Here is a 13,326-nt window from a genome sequence, read left to right as displayed (position 1 = left end):
ACTGGAGCTACAGCGCCACTTCCGGTTTTCTAGTGGTTTATTGGAGATAGGAGTCTCACGGTCTCTCCTGCCCGGGCTGGCTTTGAACCGCGATCCTCAGATCTCAGCCTCCTGAGTAGCTAGGATTACAGCCGTGAGCCACCGGCGCCCAGCTGCATTGTTTTTTATTTGTGTGTGTGTACAAGCTTTTAGTGTGAATTTGGGATCTCTCCCTCTTACTTAAGTATATCCTATCAAAGCTGGTACACTACAACTTAAGTCACATCTTCACTTATGGCATTTTGATGGTTAATTAGAAATGAGAATCTCATAGACTTTTCTGTTCAGCTTAGCTTCAAACGATCATCCTCTGATCTGAGCCTCCTGAGTAGCTGGGATGACACATATGAGCTGGCACCCTTGATTCTATACTTTTTCTAAAAACAATTCTAAATTATCTACTGTGGACTACTTGCCATGCTCTCTAATTTATCTTATAAAGCTATGCAATGTTTTGTGCCATTATTGAACAGATAAATATAGGTGTGTCAAATTACTTATTAAAATAAATAAGCATTATGATAAATCCTAAGTACTTCATGTTAAATGAAATTATTTCAGAGGCCAGGATATAGATTGTAATATAGGAATGCCAAGATGCTAACTTAGTTCCTCACAAAAATAATGCAAGTAAGCAGTCTTCACCACAGATTGTAAGAAAATAAAGCTTATCATAAAGAGAGAAGGGAAACATTTTGAGAAACAATGTCATGGTGTTAATGGTCTCTGTGATCTTAACATACATATTTCAAAGTGAAAAAATCAGCAATTGTAAGCAAATATTCAGAATTGCTTTTGAGGATCTTATTTCTTTTTCATCACTTAATTTCTGATTTGAAAAGTGAACAGGTTTAAATCATTAAATAGAATGCCTATGCCATTAGTCTTATTTTATATATTTTAAGTGTAAATTTACGTCAAATATAATGAATCATTCAAGTATGTTGACTTTTCATGAATTATTTACTCATTAATTTGTGTCTATAGGAAAACAAGTTCAGGTAACATTCAGCACTCAATTATTTCAACATAGATTTCAGAAATAACCATTTTTCATAGGTGATGTGTTAGTTTATATCCTTTAATGTGAAGTATAATGTGTGCATTGTTGATTTGATAAAGTTTATGAGTTTATGAACTTTTTTTGAGTTCACTAAAACTGAAATTTGTCTGAGTCACAGATAACAAAGGAACATGGACCCCGGTTCTTTTTTTTTAATATTTTATTTTTTTAATATTATTTTATTTTATTTGAGAACATACTGTACAGAGGGGCTACAATTACATGGGCAGGATAATGCATACATTTCTTACCAAGCATTGCAGCCTCCTCCTTTGTTTACCCTTCACCTCCCTTCCCAGCCTCCCCTCTCCCCCCCACCCAATCTTACCCCCCCCACACCAACATTGTAAAGCTGGTTTTGACATGACATTTTGTACTTCTCATTGTTGCAACAGGTCCACCTGAATTCTTAAACGACTTGTTTGTCCCCATCTCCTCCACATGTTATACTGACATCAAATATAGTGAAAGCGGGGGTTACACTGTGGGGGAGGGACATGCAAAGCAACAAAGAAATAATCTTATAAATGCGTTAGAAACACATGCATGAAAGAAACGAAAACATTAAAATACATATTTAAGGGTTCGTTTTCCTAACATCACATTATCTGACCTTTTCCGCTTGACTCATACGTATACTAGATATTGCAAATAAGGGAAACCTTGGGACCTATGTTTCCTTGGGCCTGACTTACTTCACTTTTTTAAGAAAAAACAATCAGCAGGAACAAAAAGCAAACCACAGAAAGGGCTTTGTGAGCAAATTGTGATTTATTGTCAGCATACAGGTAGGATTCGTATCAATTTCAAATTTTTCAGTGCCTACTGTAAATTATTTTGACTGGAATCCTAAGTAAGTTATTTGCATTCTCACCCTACATCCCATATCTGAAGATTATCCTTCATAGTCTTATTAATGATGTCTTTCTGAAGCTTTTAGTGTTACCTGCTCAACATTTTTTAGGTCTAGATCAAATATTGATATAAACTGTAATCCTTTCCTCAAACAATGTATCATATTTTGGTCCATTGTCTTCTTTCCTACCTCTGCAATTAACCACAGATATGCTTCAAAAGTAAGAAATAACTTTTTGTCATTGAATTCATCCAGTTTGTATGAAATTGTTTTATATGATTAGAATGAAGTATATAAGTTAATACATTAATGAATAATTAATGATTATGTAATGATTCATCTCACTTAAACAACCCTAATTAAGGGCTGGGAAGTTGGCTCAGTGGTAGAGTGCTTGTCTTGCATACATGAGGCCCTGTGTTTGATTCCTCAGCACCATATAAGCAGAAAAAGCTGGAAGTGGTGCTCTGGCTCAATTGGTAGAATGGTAGCCTTGAGCTGAAGAGCTGAGGGACACTGCCCAGCCCCAGAGTTCAGGCCGCATGACCAACAAAATACAAAAACACCCTAACTAATAAAAATATTATTTCTTTTTAATATCATACTCAGCATAGTTTTTGAAACTTAGTGCTAAATTTCTATCACACTGACAAATACAATCCAAGATGATTTAACTAGATGTATTTATTGGTTGCCTACAATATACCAAAGAATGAAGCTTTGTAGTTTAACATATGGTTACATTTCACTTCTGTGTGTTTATTAAGTAACATCACAATACCTGATGAAGGGAAGAGGAACTAGTCAGAAATGTTATGTGATTATTGAAGGTCATGCATTAATAAATAGAGTAACAATTCAGTCCAGGAAAGAGCTTTTCCAGAGTAGAATGGAAAATAGTAAATGGTTATGTTGAAAATAAGTTTTTTTTTGGGGGGGGGAGGGTTCCCATCGTGGAGCCTGAACTCTGTGCCTGGGCGCTGTCCCTCAGCTCTTCAGCTCAAGGTTAGCTCCAATTCCAGCTTTTTTTCTTTTTGCTTATGTGGTGCTGATGAATCGAACCCAGGGCCTCAGTCACGCAAGGCAAGTGCTCTACAACTGAGCCACCTTCCCAGCCCGAAAACAAGTTCTCTATGTAGAGAAATACAAGAGTGTATTGAAGAAACTTTCACGTGATTGAAGAAGCCATTTTTAGGGAATATAGTGTGACTATAGAAGCAGGCATAACAGAAAAGAGTGACAAATAATCAGAGACAATTAATTTGAAGAAATATATAGACAATACAGTGATACTTATTTTAAGCTTTGTGCCTGAGGAAGAATTAAAGAATTGACATGATATTATCCATATGCACAATTTTGTAAAGAAATAAAAATTATGAAGTTACTGAGATTACTCATATTTGTCAAATATGAAAGTATTTAAAGAGTGAGTCCATTTTTCTTTCTTTGTTCTTCCTCTCATATCTATTTCAACTCAGTATCTTGTACCTGTTCATCTGGTGTTCCTTCACTTGGACCATGTCTCCAGTCTTGCTTTTCTTGCTGAGCATTTTAGAAATAAAGTTTAGTGGACTTGGTTGCCTGGGCTGTAAAATAATGAGTAACTGCCTCTATGATGATGTGTCACTATTGTCTCTTTTGCCTTTTACTGAAACCATCTGTCCTCCCTACAGCCATTATCCTCTGTCTCAGCCTCCTGATTAGCCAGAATTAGACGCATGAGCAACTAGCAGATGGTCTGAAGCCAGATTTGCAATAGATAATTTAATGTATGGTCAAGATATTTGGTCAAGTCTAAGAAGATAAGTAATTGTGAATCAAAATAGAAGTGTCTTCAAATGCCTAGTTCAGGACAAGTAAAGTTCTGAGTTTCACAACCCAAGTGTTCTGTGAACTGAACTATCCTAAATCAACAAAATTCTGTTATTCTGAAATTTGCAATAGGCCACAGAATTACCATTGAGTATCACCCCTCTGTGTTTCATAGAACCAAAGGAAATGCTTCTGAAAAATAAAATAAAAGAAAGGAGCATAATCTAAGTCTGTAACTCAACTTAGCAAGCTGTTTAAATAAAGGACAAAAGTTAGTAATATTTGTTGGTTATAAGTAAGGTTTATCTGGGTTTTGCTTGGTTCTCCTAGAGATTTTTTTTTGGGGGGGTCCAGTTGTGTGGCCTGAAATCTGGGCCTGGGCATTGTCCCTCAGCTCTTCAGATCAATGCTAGCACTCTACCATTTCAGCCACAGCGCCACTTCTGGCTTTTTTCTTTTTGTTTATGTGGTGCTGAGGTATCGAACCCAGGTCCTCAGTTTTGCAAGGCAAGCGCTCTACCACTGAGCCACCTTCCCAGCCCTCTCCTAGAGATTTAAAGGAATGAATACAGGGTTTGGGACAGAGTTTGCATGGTGCAGCATTTGTAACATGAGTAAGCCTTAAGTTTAGTGCCCAATACTTCAAACATAAAGAGATCTAGAATTCCATCAATTCCAAACTCTGTAGTTATTTGTGATGTTTGAGAAAGGGTAATTCCATAAGAAAACAAAATTAGCTTCCACATACAGAAAATAATATAGGATAAGAATTTTGTGCTTCATCTGTATAAAACACATTTTTACTTTTAAATCCACTTTGATGAATGCATTCCAACTTTATCCTGTGCCTTGCACTTTATTTATTTTAAACTATTTTATGATGCTTTGAAGTAATATACCATGAACTACAATTGCATTCTTGCCAATTAACTAAGCTTTCTGGCTGACAGGATATCAGGTAATATGTAGGTTCTCAGAAATGTGTTTGAAAATACAGAGCCAGTAGTGTGTACAAAATAAGGTTATTAAATTTAATGAATTTTTACATTGGAAGTTTTCAGAAATTATACCAATTAAAATGGAATACATTTGGCCACTAACATCTGGTATTATTCAAAGATTTTAATGTCATGTAAATGAAAAACTAGTTAATAGGAAGAATGAGGATAGCATCTCTGAAAGACATTTCTCTTCCACAAATCATGCCTTCGCTGTTTTCCACACAATATACAGTTTTGTTACCTCAACTCTGGAATGAGACCCTGCACATTACTGCCATATCCTGCCTGAGCATCAGGGAACAACCAGCAATTGGTCACTAAGGAAATTTGCATCATGGCACAGAAGGAAATGGCTTTCACTCAGACCACATGAGAACACAGATCATTGTCAGAGAAATCTCCCTAAGTGTAAGGAAAATGTGCTTTACATATGATTGGAATAGCCACAGATTACATCGGAGTGGCTGCCAAATTAATTTTCCTATTTAATATCATTTCTCTTTCATAACAACCCTGATATCATTATCAGTGTGAACAACCCTTTGGTTGATCAGATTTGATCATTAATTCATGGAAACAGTTCCAAAGAATTATTTTGTAGTCCATGTAAGTTACCCTTGCACTATGGGTTCTCCCAATTTCTCTTTAGCAAATGAAATATCACACTGAGATACGATATAAACCACTTGAAGTGACTGAATGCTACAGAGTATTTTATCCCTACAGTTTGTACTCTGAGATGCAATACATACTCTTTGATTTTGAAATCAGAATGCTCTGCATACAAATCTTGATTTCATCATGTGTAAAAACTCCTTACTATTCTGATTCCTTGATTTGTGAAACAGAAATAATAATATAATTCTTAGAAGCAAATCTTCAAATAGAATGTTAGAGGGTTTTCCAGTAACTGCTCACTCAGGACATAGTTCTGGTGAAGCAAACCGGATTGCACCTTGGTGTTTCTGTGCTTTTGCCAGATCACTTAGAGATAAAATAGATTTTTCACCACCAAATTTAAGCCCTTACAGTATCTATACAAAGTTTTTATTTTAGTAGAGTATTAATAACACCTAACATGCAAGGTTATTTTGTATATTACAAATATATTACATATCATAGCAAGGATTAAGGATTGTTTGGTTCAATTGTTATTTTGGTCTTTGAATAAAGCCTTACATTTTCTCTTTTACGGATTTAAAGAGATAAAATGAGTAGAGTAAAAATTCCCCCTAACACAAAGCAAACAGAACACAAAGGAACAAGGTTTTCAGGGTGGTAATATCTGGTAATATCTCTAATCAGTTTGGCTATTGCAGAGTCTATTAAGAAACAGATGAATACCAAAAATGTACTGCACACCTGTAAATTCAGCATCCAAAGAAACAAGTATTATGAGGAGCAGACCACCCTAGGATACAGTGTCTTATAAAGAGAGAAGAATAAGAAAGAAAGGAAGGAAAAAAGGAAGGGAAAAATGGAAGGAAAGAGGGATAATGAGAAACAACAGAAATAGGGAAGAAGGAAAGAGAGGGAGAAAAGAAGAAAGCAGGGAAAAGAAGGGAAGGTTAGAGAAAAGGCTTAAAATAAGATTTAGTTGTACTTTATGGAGATTATTAGGGGATTGTGCTATACATTCCACATAACCCAATAGTCTTGATTGCCTTTTACAATAGATAATACTTCCTATGTATATATAAAAGGCAAGTGGTCAGTTAGCATTCATTCCACCTTACTTCTAACCCACGGAATCTTTTAGTTCCTGCCCAGTCAAATGATAAGAGGGGATACATATTTTTAATAGTCCTATCTTCTTATTATATACGATAGATTTGTGGTTATTAGTTCTATCTCTTACAGTAGAAAATGGTGTTGAGCAAAGTTAGGCCTTTTCTGCATAATACACTATTGTTTATTTCGACTCTGTTTTTATCTTATCTGAGAACATAAAGCTGCAATTTCAAAGACATTAGGAATAGAAAGTCTGTCCTACACTTGAATATCCTTCATATGAAGTGTACTCCTGAGGAAGAATTTAATGATTATAGTAGCAGACTGATGCTCTCAACACCTCTGAAATTCTGGCAGGAAGGTCATCCTGCAAGGAACTGCTCAAAGCAGAGGTGCACAGCTCTGCTCAAAGCCCAGAATAAGCACTTCGCTAGGATGATTCCAGAGGTGAAACTTGTTCTTACTCTTCTTACCTTGTCAGACACACATCTCTCTGGCTTTATTTTAAATTTAGTACTATGGCTGACATCAAATGGAGGACGTAAAGACAGGCACTGCCTCAGCATCCACAAGAGTGTGAACTGAGTTGCTAAGCTAGAAACTGCATTTTTAATTTCACCCATGAAACTAATTTGAAAATTTGAATGCTATCACCACAAATATGTTTCTTACGTCCTCCACATAGTACCTGCAAAAGAAGTCGTTTTCTTAGGTGGGCATAAATATAAACAGAATGAGTTCTGCTGACCCTCACCAATATGTAATTATTCAACTGTTGTATTTAATATGCCTCTCATTTTATAAAGAATCTACAGATTACATTGTGTCATACTTTTAAATATTTTAATATTAAATATTTTAATAGTATTGTTTAATACATCAGCTAATTCAGCTTAAATGGAAACTTATTTTCTTAGGAAAATAAAGTCTCCAGGAAGAATGAACATACTGAGAGAAGAAGAGACCAAGATTTAACTCAAAATTTTAGAATGCTTTTTCAAGGGAGATCATCATGAAGATGAGCCATTAACAACACATGAATTAACATCATAGCAAAGTCACTATAATGTAATGGTAACCAAAGACACATGCTTTAAATGTCCTTATAAGTCAGAAATATTCACAGAAAACAATAATAAATAGTCACTTAGAAAAGTTTTGTGAAGTTTTAGGAAGGAAAAGGTACCCAAAGAGATTTATGGCAAACTAATAATACCAAACTATACCATTTTCATTATTCTTTATTGCCTTCATCTTTCTCTTTCTTGCTTATAAATATTATATTCCATGATAAAACTTTTCACAAACACTATTAGTACTTTTGATACTCATTAATTAATTAATCATACAGAACTGACAAAATTCTGAAGTTTAGGTTAGCCCACCCTCTGCTCTCCAAAAACTACATTTCAGCTAAGAACATCGTAAAACATGATTCACTAGTCTCTTTAATTTCAGAAACATCGGACTCATATTGGCATTCAACACCATCAAACTACAAGCAAGCTTCTTATACCAAATATATTTCTTAATATTTCTTCTTTTATCATAATTTATTTTACTTTGTTAAAATTTCTGGTTATAGTCATGTGTAGATGGTCTGAAGGCTAATTTCACTCCTTGTTTGGCTGCTCAATTCAGGGAAATCCCTTTAGCTGGAGAGATGTTTGCATTCTTGAAGGCCCAGAGACCTCAAGGGGTAAGAATTAGGCCTAGGTATACACATCTCCCAGATTTCAAGTTGCCTTTGACATGTTTCTTGTTAGAGAAAATAGTTGCTTTGAAGACTACCTTATTTATTGATTAAGACTTAATCAATAAATAAGGTAGTCTTCAAAGGTCAGTGCGGGAGAGGCTTGGTCATTCTGTTGGAGAATTCTACCTTATATATAGTTCTTTCTTCTTGAATCTCATGCAGGCTCTTCTAAGATAAAACCGTTGACACACTAACTATTGAACTACTTTGCCCATCTGTGTTGTGGAACAATGATGGCTTCAGAAGCTGAGGGCATTCGAATATATTCTTCCTCATAAACTGTTTCTGAATCATCACAAGATTATTTCTATTATGTTCAGCCATGATGAACATAGTTCAACGATGCCCTTGAACATTATTCTCTTTTCTCTTGAGAAAAGTTGATATTCAATGTTTTACAAAGTCATAGAACTTTTTCCCATCAAATCTGAAAGGAAAGATAGTTAAGTGTTGTGTCTTTGAACATGTTTTCTAGAGCTCCTCTGCCAACATTCAAATCTTGATTGTGCCAAATATCAGATATGTAAGTGTTGGCAATTCACTTTCCTCTTATGTTTCTCAGTTTTCCTACTTACAAAATAGAAAGTAAAAATACTCTCTAACGTTTCTGTGTGCATTCAGTTATTATTTAAAACAAGGTCTGATAGGAGATGGGTAATAAAACCTTTCCTAGAACCATGTGTTGGGGTTAGTGGTGTGGCTAGGTTGGTAGAACAATAGGTAAGAGTAAAACCATGAGGTACTGAGTTCAATTCCTGGTCGTGGAACAAACAGCAACAACAACAAAAGAACCTTGTGGCATTTTGTTACTGCCTCTTAGAAATTCAATGTAAAAAATTACTACAGGACTTCTCAATATAGGTAGTAAAAGATTATGTGGACTCTGTCTCTCTGACTCTGTTTCCTCTCTTTCAACCACTAGAGTAGTTCTAATCAACAGCCAAGGTTTATTCTCTACATAGGTGAGGGGGGTTTTAGACAACTTTACCCAAAGCCTTTGCTTAAGGTCCTACAGATCGTAGAGCACAGACAAGTCATAACTAAGTCACATTCCTGACCCACAAATTCCATGAGTGTAAAACATTATCTTATGACCCTTAGCTATAAGTAAGATTTTGTGTAGTCTTTACACTGGAAAATTTGTTTCTTATAACTAGTAAGAAGACTCTCCATTAAAAAATTCTTTTTATAATGTTTTTTAAAATATATTTATTTATTTTAAAGTTACTGTAAAAGAGGTTACAATTACATGAGCAAGTTAATGATTACATTTCTTATCAAATATTGCTACCTCCTCCTTTGTTTATTGGAGATATGAAAGTTACAAAACTGAACTAAACTAAAGAAAGTGCTTTCAGAAGATAAAGAAAGTGCTTTCAGTAGATCTGAAATGCTTCTACTAGGATTGTTAGCAAAAAGTCAGAAAAATACATTTAAAAAAAACCCTCTGGGCTGAGAAGGTGGCTCAGTGGTAGAGCGCTTGCATTGAGGCACTGGGTTCAATTCCTCAGCACCACATAAGTAGAATAAGATGGAATTGGCACTGTGGCTCAAATGTTGGAATGCTATCCTTGAGCTGAAGAGCTCAGGGACAGCACCTAGGCCCAGAGTTCAGGCCCCAAGACTGACAAAATTATTATCATAATAAGTGCAAAATTGCATACCTAAAATATTGCTATCCAAATCAGTTCATAAGAATAATGCGCATACAATTTCCCAAAATAAAGTTGATGTTTAAAAAAGAAAAACCAAACAAAAAAGTCAAAGGTGAAATCTTCATTTACTGGAAATGTATGGGATACATATATTCGACTGGAATGTATAGATTACATATTGAATTTGCTTTTCTTCTTCACAAATTAGCTAATTTACATAATCAGAAAAATATATTAAAGATCACATTTTCTCCCTACTTTTCTGTTCTACAGTGGTATTTTAAGCTTAATCAATGTTCTAGACATCTTAAAGAGATAATAAACTCAAATATTCAAAACTTTTTGTGTTGATGACTGAGTTTATGAAAAATTCAATACAAAACTTAATGTCTTTTAAAGTCTGTCATTCACGTTTTTTTCCTTATTGATGTGAATCAAATAAATGAATAAAATTAAGTCTGATCTCAATAGCTCATGCCTACACTCCTAGCTATTCAGTAGGCTGAGACCTAAAAATTGGTGTTTGGAGCCACATGAGCAGACAAAGCTGAGAGATTTCTTATGTCAAAATAACTGGCATAAAATTAGAAGTAGAGTACGTCTCAAGTGGTAGGACAGGAAATTTGATGAAAAAGCCAAGCAAAATGGTATGATCCTGAATTGAATCCCCTATAGTGGTAGATGTACATAAAAAATAGAATAAGAGTTCCAGAAGATGGCAGAAGAGAAGCTAGAGGCTAAACAAGCTCTCCCATAGAAAGCAGTTTTACAGTTCCAATGAATAGTCCTAAGCCAGAGAATCACACCAAGTATGCCATCACAGGACAGAGAGTTAGGCCAGAGAGGGAAATCCAGGCAAGGAGACAGATCTGAGCTTTTGCCAGCAGTCACCACAGGCGTGGCGGCAGCAGTGGCAGTGATGGTCACAGCCATACCTAAATCACAGAGAGTCCAGGATCAAAGAGCAAGATACAGTGGGCGAGTGGATTCTACTCAACACCAGCAAGAACCGACAAGGAGCGGACATCTTGATCCTGCAGTTCGCAGACCAGAGACAACCCAGGAACCAAGATTCGGCATGAGTAGAAGCCTGACGTCCTCACTCCTTCTCAGGGAACAGAGGAGGGAAGGCCACTCCTCCCACCCCCAGTACCGGAGATCTCCTTCTTGAATGCTGACTAAGCTCGGCAGAGCTACTAGGTCCAACTCAGGCCTTGGAATAAAACTAGAGTCATTTAGCAGGTCACAAGAGCTTAACCTGAACTGCCAGACTCAGCAACACCCAGGGAAAAGTCACGCAGCTCTGGCGCCAGCCCCAGGAGTGGCTTTCTTCACTGGATAATCAGAGCCTTGACAATCAAATGAAATTCAGTAAACAGAAATCCTGAGAATGGCTTCAGGCTAGGCTCTGTGAGTTTCTCATAAACTAGCCCAGGAAAAGCTACTGTTTGCTGAAAGGCCTCAACTCTACCCAGAATCTAGCCTCATCACAGCATCTCCAAACTTGAGGAAAAAGCCATCTCCCTCCTTTGTGATACTCAAAGCAGATCTCCCTCCCATTGAACTAACCTGGGAGGAGGATCACAAAATCCTGGGTAAAGCAGAGCATTTTTCTGCCTGTTCGAACAAACTAACAAAAGAAACCAACCAAGCCACAGGACCACAAGCAGAGCAGAGACTCCAACAAGTGGCTGGTTACAGACACAAGGGAAAAACAGGATTTTTCCCACCCCTCCCCAAAAAATCAAAGAACTTTTTTTTTCTTTGTCTTCTTTTTTTTTTTTTTTTTTGGTACCTTTTATAAATTTTCGTTTTCTCTTTTCTAAAACTTTTTTTTAATTTTTAATTTTTACCTTTTTTTGAAAAAAAATGTTTTCTAGTACCTTTTTTTTCCTCTTATAATTTTATTTTAGGTGTGTGCGTTTTTCTTTCTTTTTTAATTTTTTTTTGTTTTTTGTTTAGCTCTACTGAACTTCTGATCTTTTTTTCTTCCTTTCTTATCCTTTTAACCTTTTCTTCTCTTTTGTTCTTCTTTATGTGACTTAAGTGTTGTTATGCACATCCTCATATAAACCTGTAGTGGACTATTAGACCCTATCCCCAATTGTGTACACACTTAATCCACAAATTTATTTCTCAACTCAAAACCTCTGAGACTTAAATTCCTCAATAGCAGTACTACATCTTTATACCTATATAATATTTTAAGTGTTTTTATTTTTAAGTTTTTCACATCTCCTTTATATCCCTCCACTTCTCTCATTATATTCACATTCTTCTCTGAGTAGTTTGTTCTTGCCTTTGCAGAATATCATTAATTTTTACTTTTCTATTTTTTCTGGTCTCTTTTCTTTTCCTTTTCTCTTTCTTCTTTTTTCTCTCTCTCTCTACTATCATCCTATCCAACCTATATACTGCTTTGAGATTAGGACTTAGTTAAGTTAACTCTCCCTGTACCTTCCCACATCACTCTATTCCTTTTTTTTTACCCACATCTATCCCTAGCCCTAATAATTTCTGGTTTTCCAAATTCTTTGTGGTTCATAATCCATTAATATATAGTTGCTTGATGTTGAATAGATGTACCTGTTGAACTAGATTGTATCTGCAGATTATTGACTGTGCAAATTCAGACTTTGGTTGATGCTTGCCTTAAGAGAGTGTACTAGCACAAAACTGGTGTTATTTTCATCACAAATGGGCACAGTAAGGCCGAAAAACACAAGAAAAATGGCAAGTCCGGGAACCTCCACTCCCACTCATTATTATCAGGAGACAAAACAGATAATGAATAATCCACAGGAGAGTTCCCAAATAGCTGAACAAACACTGCTGGCAAACATGATAAATGAAAATATTGAAAACATACAAAGGACCCTCTATAAGCATGCTAAGGAGAGAGAGGAGGCAAACAAAAGGTCAATGCAGGAAAAGACTGGAAACCTAAAAAGGACTGTAAGAACTTGGTAGGGAGAGAGAGGAGTCAATCCAAAGGTTACAGGAGTATCATAAGCGTGACCAAACTACTCAAAAACTGACACAGGACTTGCGTGAGCAGCTTGAGAATACTCAAAGAGAAAGGTGGGAGTGGTGGGAGTACTCAAAGAGTACTACAGGAATGGCATGAAAGTGAGCGGGAGGAAGCTACTGAAAGAGTAATACAGGAATTGAGAGAGCAGGATGAGAATACACAAAGATCACTAAAGGCATTCATGGGTTCCATTAATAAACTGCAGAAGGAAGTCAGGGAGACCACAAAAGGAATGCTGAATGGAACCCAATGGAAGGAATGGGAGTCCAAGGAAAAAACAAAAACAAATCAACTAACTGATTTGAGAATAAACACTGAACACCAAATTAAGGACGTAAAGCAGTTCATACAAGATCTAAACCAAAGCTCCAACAAAGAA

This window comes from Dipodomys merriami, unplaced genomic scaffold, assembly GCF_024711535.1.
Source record: "Dipodomys merriami isolate MVZ:Mamm:240054 unplaced genomic scaffold, mDipMer1.0.p SCAF_707, whole genome shotgun sequence".
NCBI classification, from domain to species: domain Eukaryota; kingdom Metazoa; phylum Chordata; class Mammalia; order Rodentia; family Heteromyidae; genus Dipodomys; species Dipodomys merriami.
This window is presented reverse-complemented; position numbering follows the sequence as displayed.